Source organism: Chionomys nivalis, chromosome 19, assembly GCF_950005125.1.
Source record: "Chionomys nivalis chromosome 19, mChiNiv1.1, whole genome shotgun sequence".
NCBI lineage: Eukaryota > Metazoa > Chordata > Mammalia > Rodentia > Cricetidae > Chionomys > Chionomys nivalis.
In genome coordinates, this window is record NC_080104.1 from 31764520 (window position 1) to 31773070 (window position 8551).

The window sequence follows — 8551 nt, forward strand, 5'->3', positions numbered from 1 at the left end:
TGTCTCTTAGGATCAAGCTATATGAGATTCAATTTAAAAAATCACTCATTCTAACAAGAAACCTGAAAGCTCAGGAACTGAATTTTAAAACAACGAATAAATCCCAGCCCTAAGGTGATAGTCACCAAGGTTATCGAATGAAAACAGTTTAAAGCATCTACAATAAAAAAGAAACTTTAATGAGCTATTATGAATATGCTTGAAACAAATGAAATCAGCCGAGAACGGGAACTACAAAGGACCGTGTGGAGGAGCTGGAGCAGTGGCTCAGGGATTACAAGTGCTTGCTGCTCCTGCAGAGGACCTGAGTTCAGTTCCCAGTGCCCATGTTGGGTGACTCACAACCACCTGTAACTCCAGCTCCAGGGGATCTGGCCTTCATGGGTACCTGCATTCACATGCATGCCTCCCCCCACATACACAAATAAATTAGAACATAAGATAAATCTAAATAAGGAAGTGGATATTTTAGAAATGAATAGCATAGTAACCAAAACCACAACAGATAAGCTCAATAGTAAAAGGGAAGAAGCCGAAGGAAGAACAAGAAAATGTGAAGCTAGAACAGCAGAGATGACCCAATTCCAATGACAGAAATAGGCTTAAAAATCTAATGGACTGCTTTTTTCCTCTTCCGGGGATGGTGCTTAGAGGCACTCAGAATGGTCCAGCGTTTGACATACCGTCATAGGCTCTCCTACAACACAGCCTCTAACAAAACTAGGCTGTCTCGAACTCCTGGCAACAGGATTGTTTACCTTTACACCAAGAAGGTTGGAAAAGCACCTAAATCAGCATGCGGTGTGTTCCCCGGGCCGACTCCGAGGGGTTCGTGCTGTGAGAACGAAAGTCCTCATGAGATTGTCTAAGACAAAGAAGCATGTCAGCCGGGCCTATGGTGGCTCCATGTGTGCCAAGTGTGTCCGTGACAGGATCAAGCGGGCTTTCCTTATTGAGGAGCAGAAAATTGTGAAAGTGTTGAAGGCACAAGCGCAGAGTCAGAAAGCGAAATAAATGTGCGGCTTTTTAAATAAAAGGTCAAGGCTTAAAAAAAAAGTCTAATGGACTGAACAGGTTATATATAAGCATATCTATGAATATCCATATACATATATGCATGCAATAATAATTTAAAAAAAGAGGCCATGTCTTTGAAGGAGAGTGGGGAGGGGTATATGGGAAGGTTTGGAGGGAGGAAAGGGAAGAGATACATGTTGTCATTAAATTATAATCTCAAGGTAGGTGGTGGCACACACCTTTAATTCCAGCACTTGGGAGGCAGAGTCAGGCAGCTGTGAGTTCGAGACCAGCCTGGCCTGGTCTACAGAGTGAGTCCCAGGACAGGCTCCAAAGCTACAGAGAAACTCTGTCTTGAAAAAAAAACAACAACAAAAACAAACAAACAAAAAAACAAAAGCAAAAAAAATCTCAATCTCAAGAAAAAAATAATCTAGCATTGATTAGATCTCCTATTTACTATCCTGTGACAAAAGAACCCATACTTGTCTCATTAGAGTTTCAAAAAGAATAGAGAAAGAACATAGAACAAAAAAAAGGCTGAGCGATTTAGGAGCTGAAATACCTCTCAGATTTGACAAGAAACATAAACCGACCAAGAAAGAAGCCAAGAATACTCCAAGTAGAGTTAAGGTAAAGAAAACCATATTGGAAAAAAAATCAGAAAGAAGATGATAACAATCCACACACATAGTGGTGAAATGTCTGAAAACTAAATAGAAGAAAAAAAATCTGGGAAGAAAAATCAGAAAGATTTTACATGTGGGTGAAAAGAACTTCAATAACAAGAGGCCTCTCATCAGAAAACACAGAGGCTTCAGGGAGGAGGCACAACCCTTGTCAAGAGCACTCAGTTCACTGGCACAAATCGCGTCTGAAATCAAAGGACCAAGGCATTCACAGGTAAAGGGAAAGTAAAGAACTCACCACCAGCAAATTTATCCCTAAATAATGACTAAAAAAAGTTCTCTAAACAGAGAAGAAGAAGAAGCCTTACAAAGGCAGGAAAAAGAAAGAACTAGGAGCCAGGTGGTGGTGGCGCCTGCCTTTAATTCCAGAGAAGCACAGGTGGATCTCAGAGTTCAAGGTCAGCGTGGTCTATGGTGGGAGTTCCAGGACAGCCAGAGCTACACAGAGAAACCCTTTCTCAAAAAACATACAAACATTAATGTCATTTTGTGTTTATTAAGACCGTCCCTCCTGACCTTAAGCCATGTTTGATGATAAAAGCAAAACTGGTAATGCATTCTGATGTGGTTTTAAATGAACATAGAGGAAATATTTAAGATTATCTTAAATGTTTAATGAATTAGATACAAATTCATAAAAATGTATATATTAAAATAAAATTATAGATAAACCCAAACAGAAGGCTAAACACAGTCAAATAATAACAATGGCAGCCAGGAAGAAAGGGAACAGAGAAAAGGTCTGGAGTTGCAGCTGTAATCCCAGCACTCAGGAAGCTGAGGCCAGGCTGGGTATGAAGGAACATACTTTGTACGTTCATCTGTAAAATGAATAAGCAAAGAAGCCTCAGTAGATGGCATGCCTGCAAGCCCGTGGCTGGGCTTTCCTCTGTAGTAATATGCCTTTTGGCCTTGGATCTTCTCCACCCTATTTCCTTATTAAAACACCCACTGGTTAGTAGGAGATGGGGATTGGAGATCTTTGATAAATGTATTGGATGTGGGTCCTCCCTCACCCTGGAGTCTTGCTATGTAACCCAGGTATTCCACCAGCTTAGGGTCCTCCTGCCTCAACTTTGGAGTGCTGGGATTACAGTCACGTTGCCACCATGCCCGCTAGCATAGTAGATCTTGAATTCTATATTCTGCTCTCCAAAAACACTTGAAGAGAGGGAACTGAACATCTTAGAGGTATTTTATACCCTTCCTTTGGAGGTGTATGCAGGCAAGAGGACAGTTCCATCAAACCTACCATCAACCCATCAAAGAGCCTTCCTCCAACTGAAACCCAGATGTACCTCTCCAGGGAGCTATGAACTTAGGAGAAAATCTTAAACTCTTGTTTTTATTTCAGTGATCATGTAACAAAAGCATTCATGGAGATACTTCTGGGATCATCTAGAGGATGTCTGTATAACTCCGGCCCTCAGGGGCAACATCATTTGATGTGATGTAATTTTACTTCAGTAACTACAGGTTAGGGGACCAAGAACTAAGGCTGATATAATGTAGGCAGAGTACTCTTCCCAGGTGATGGTGAGAGAAAGCTCTGGCTTGAATATAACTCCCAACTGCTCAAAAGGAAGAAAGGGTGAGAGGGCTGAGCATCACAGGGAACACATGGTAGGGGCCAATTTCAGTAAAGTTATCTCCTAGTGTGAGCAGCAGTTCAAGTCCAACAAGGCAGTACTATTACACTGAATTAATTATGTTGATCATTAACGAATAAAAGTAATTAAACTAGGATAAAGCATGGAGAGAAGTTTCAGGGGTTAAAGTGTGTGCTTTGCAACTGTGAAGTTTGGAGTTTTGATCCTAGCATCCAAGTGACAGGCTGGGTGTCCTGTGTGTGCCTATAAGCCCAGCTCTGCTGAAGACAGAGACAGGAGGGTCACCGGGGCTTGTTAAATAGGAGCCCCAGGTTCAGGGAGAGATTCTGCCTTGATGAAAGAGGTGAAGAATGGTGGAAGAGAACACTCAATGCCCTCTTCTTCCTCTTGTGCAAGCGTACATATGTGCATATACTCATGTGGAAACAGACACGCACCTACAGAAACAGAAGTTGTGTCAGCTAAAATTTTATTATTTTTATTTTAGTTTACTTGTTTCAGAACTCTGAAATTATCCGCGTAGGGAACGATTTGTTGTAGGATTGCATATTTAAGCCACATTTGATTAAAATCACTAAAAACAATGCTGGGGTGGAACAGGAGGACTGTGTTGTGCTGTTGCAGAACAATTTTTGAACTGGGCAAATAAATCTCTTCAGAGATTTAGTAGAGAAGACACTCAAGTCCCAGGAGATTAAAGGACTTTTCCAAGGTCAGGCAACTAATCCACAGCTAGACTGTGACTTGTAAGTCTCGCCTGGGCCCCTTTCCAAGGCACGGCCATGCAGAACTGTGATCCAGGACAGTGGGTTGTTTATATTACATGAGTAGATGGCAAAGCCTTCTGTTAACCCAGGCTGGGAGCTCTGTCTTTCCTTCCACAAAGCTCAGACTTGTGGTACACATCCTCTGTAGGTCGGGCACAAATGGGAACCAGAGATGAGGTTGAGCCTCAGCCCAATACACTGTGCCATTACATCCGAGGAACTGCAGGGGATGAAGAAGGATTTACCCAAAGGCTATTATTAACGCGGACGGCATGTGGACAAGAGGCTCCACAGTGACTCTCTGATGGAAGGCCCTTTTGTGCTTTTAAAAAAGATCAACACAGAGGCCATGCTGGTGCATGACTGTAATCCTAACACTTAGGAGTTAGGGGCAGAAGGATCTAGAGTGGACCATACAGTGAGACCTCCATTTCACAACCGAATACAAACCATGTCCCCTCTCTGAGGGAAAAGTCTTTCAAGAAGGCTGACAAATTCTAAAATTGAGGCTCATGTTTTTAACTTTGAGTAGATAGTGAAATAGCAGCAATGTTGCAATTATTGATTTGTTCAAGTTTTAAGTTTGTACATATAGATAAATTCATCTGAAACATTTTAGCACAACTTACGTTTTATTGGCTCTAGGCATTCAGGAAACGTGGCAGGTGTGCTTGAAGGTCACATCTAGGTTGTCCTTGAGCACCTTTCAAATGCTCACAAGTCCATCAAATGACACGGCCATCTCTACCGTTCAGTGTCTTCTGCTGCGGCCCTGTCTACTGGTCTGTCCAACATCTGCATCATTCTTTCTTAGGCCCATTCCCACCTTGCTTCCTGTGGATCACTTGCTGTCTCTTGGAGATGGCCACACTTCCACCTTAGCCTCCTTCATGATACACAGCCCTAGAAAACCAGAATCCTGTGTGGAAGAGGGAAGGAGGGAGGTAGTAATTTAATGCGGACAGTGTAATGGAATTAACTCCCGACCCATCCCCTAGGGCCGTTAGTCCCTTAATTAGGAATCCATTCTCTTGAGCTGGTGAGACGGGACAGAAGGAGGGGAAAGGCAATCAATGGCTGTGCAAGCCTAACACCCTCAGTCCAATCCTTGGGACTCATGAGGTGGAGGGAGAGAGTGGCCTCCCAAAAACTGTTGTCTGATCTCCAATGGTTGTTTTGACACACATGCACCGACATTCACACACATATTAATAATAATTTAATAACAACAACAACAATAATAAAGCATTTAAAAAAGACTACTTTCTATCTTTTAGGAATAGAAATTTCTGACAGATAGACCTTCTAAGAGTCTAAGGATTGAATTCAAGAAGTCCATCAACCTGGACGAGGAAAATTTTGAAATTTTTTTTGTAAGCTTCAACTCTTGCAAATTTCAAATTGATTACTTTAAGCTCTCTTCAAGCTGAATACTGGCATTTCCTTCTGTTAGGAAAGGGACCAGTCAACTGCAGACAGAAAGTGATGGTGGCAGTCCACCCGGGGATCATCTTTGGTGGCATGTTTGCTGCACATGTCTCAAGATGTTGTTTATTATGGTTTTTACTTCTAAAACGCTAGAGTCTGTGTGAAATTTTATTATTGAAAGTATTTACTCGAAAAATGCACTTATTGCTACAGTAAATATGTTTATAAAAACTTTTTGAGGGACCTACAGAGATGGCTCAGCAAGTAAGAGCATTTTCTGCTGCTCTTCTAGAGGACCAGAGTTCGGTTCCCAGTACTTACATTAGGTGACTCATAACCACCTGTAGCTCCAGCTACAGGAGACGTGATACTCTCTCCTGGCCTCCATGAGCACATGGTAAGCATGTTCATGCACACATACCACATAAACTAGACATGTTAAAAAAACTAAATCTTTAAAAATAAAAATGTTTTGAGAATTATATCTTATAATTGGTTTTCCTTGCATTCTTAGGCACTTTATTTTATTAGTTTTAAAAAACATTTTTTCCCCGATAAGGGGACAAAACAAAACACAGTTCTTACCTCAAAAGTGATAGAAATAATTTATTCTGGAGGGAAATATGAGTAACCATGGCCTGAGGACACAGATTCAGGTATCCCCAAATCCCACATGCCAATGAGGCGGCCATTTCGTGAGCTAATCATAGTAACAGAACAAATAAAACCATACATCAAAACACTTTTCAGATACATTGGTGGGCACATCAGGTAGGTGGGTTCCATCAAGATGGGGGAACTCTGCTATAGATCGTGGATACTGCCTTACACCGCTCTTGCCCTTCGACTGATGGAAACTAGGGTTTTGTTAAGTTAGTACACCCCACAAGGTCTTTATTTGTTAGCCGCAGAATGTTGGGGTAGATGCAGAGGCGAGCAAAGAATGGCTGTCCAGGGGGCTGAAAAAGGCCCGAGATAAATTATAGTAAGCTTGGGACCTGCGACACTCCACATCACTGGTCAGGCCACCAGCTTTTGAACACAGCCGCTTTCCAGGAATCCCCACGCCCAAAGGCTTTCCACACTGCGAAGAGCACCCATGGCACCCAGAAACCCTGCCCTAGGCGGTTAATGGTCATAAGGAATGTCCAAAACTATTTCTCACTGCTGTAGTCAGAGGTGTTCAAGGGTCTTACCCTACTTAGTACTAGATGGGATGCCTTCGTTAGACCCTCAGGGTTCAGGGAGCTCTGCAAAAGAGGAGGCAGAAAGATTCTGAGAGCCAGAGGTGATGGGAGACTCCAAGGAAACAGTGTCTTCCAGACAAGCAGGACCGATGCTCGTATGAGCGCAGAGACTGGGGCAGCACACATGGGGCCTGCACAGGTTCACGGTGGATGGGGTACCAGCCCTGCCGGGGGAGGTGGATATGGGCTCCCACCCCCAATTAAGAAGCTATTTGCAAATGATACATGCTGGCAAAGGAAAATATTTTTCCTCGATGGAGACTCCCTGGGCATATTAACCACACATCAGGGCAGTGTCTTGCCCAGCAGTGGGTAGTCTATACAAAACGAACTCAATGCTATTTTTGTAGATTTTTTTTTGGTCTCATTTTGCTTTGTTTAGAATTTTTTTGTCTTATTGGTTGATTTTTTTAAATTGGTTATTTTGTTTTCCTTGTGTGTGTGTTTTTGTGTGTGTGCTTTTTGTTTTAAGAGAGAAAAAAAGAACATAAAGTCGGATGAATAAGGAGGTGGCGAGGATCTGGGAAGAACTGGGGGAGAATAAAAGCATAATCAAAATATTGTATGAAAAATCTTCCAGTTAAAAGAATAAAAGAAAAAAAGAGGACCCAAAGTTAAAAAAGAGGAGAGATTGGAGAACATAAGAGGGTTTGGAGGGAGAAAAAGGGATGAGAAATAATGTAATTGTATTGTAATCCCCCTGAAATTAAAAAAAAAAAAAAAGATCCAGGTGACTCAGGAGCACAAAGCTTTCCCGTTCTAGGATTCGTATCCTGTTTGGTTTCCTCTGGCTTCTGAGTTGCCCTTTCTGAATTGTGTCCTCTAAAAAGATGTTTTAGTTTTAACTCCTGGCAGCTGAGAATGTGTTATTTCTGGAAATAGGATCTTGCAGATGTAACCAAGTTTAGATGATGCCACACTAGAGTAGATGGATACTATAAACACGGTCTTCATAAGTGGAACTAAGCAAATCCTGTAACTAGGGTATTTGTGAGAAGCAGAATAGAGACATGCATGTGGGTGAATAGCATGTGACAAAAGAGACAAGGTTGACGTGGTACAGATGCCAGTCAAGGGGCATGACCAGTAGAGGCAGAGGTGAGGAATGTACAGACGCCAGTCAAGAGGCATGGTCCACAGAGGCAGAGACTGGGAATGGTGCAGATACCAGTCAAGGGGCATGGCAGTTTCCTGCTAATGGTTAAAAGTTAAAGGGAGCCAAGGAAGGAGTCCACTCAGTTGCGATGCAGAAGAAGGTACTGAGCCAACCTGGCTCACTGATGCTTTGGTTGCAGACCTCCAGCCTCCAGAATGGGGAGAAGAACTTTCTGTTGTTTCAAGTCCAGCCTGGAGCTGGAGCTCCAGTGTTAGAATACTTACTTACATGCAACTCTGGGTTTAATCTCAGCATTCAACATAACCAAGAAAGATTGTGGGGGCTGGTGAGATGGCTCGGGAGGGAAGGTACTGGCTGCCAAGCTTGCCTAACTAAGTTTGATCCCCAAGACTCACTTGGTAGAAGGAGAGAACTGACTCCTGGAAGTTGTTCTCTGACCTCCATGAGTGTTCTGAGATGTGGGTGTGCGTGCGCGTGCACGTGCACGCACACACACAGTCAGAAAGGAAGAGAGAAGGAGAGGAAGGGAGAAGGAGAGAGAAAGGAGAGAGGGCACAAGAGAGAATAAATGTAAAACATTTTTTCTTAAAAAAAGACTCTAGTACTTGTTATTATAGCTTTGGAGGATAAATCCAATGTATATCAGAGCTTCAATAAAGTAAAAGAGGCTTGTAAC

The 8551-nt window shown here is 42.5% G+C and overlaps 1 pseudogene; it reads left to right on the top strand.

The window, feature by feature from the left end:
• Nucleotides 1–662: 662 nt before the first annotated feature.
• LOC130862275 (60S ribosomal protein L34-like) lies at nucleotides 663–1047 on the top strand (annotated as a pseudogene).
• Nucleotides 1048–8551: the final 7504 nt, after the last annotated feature.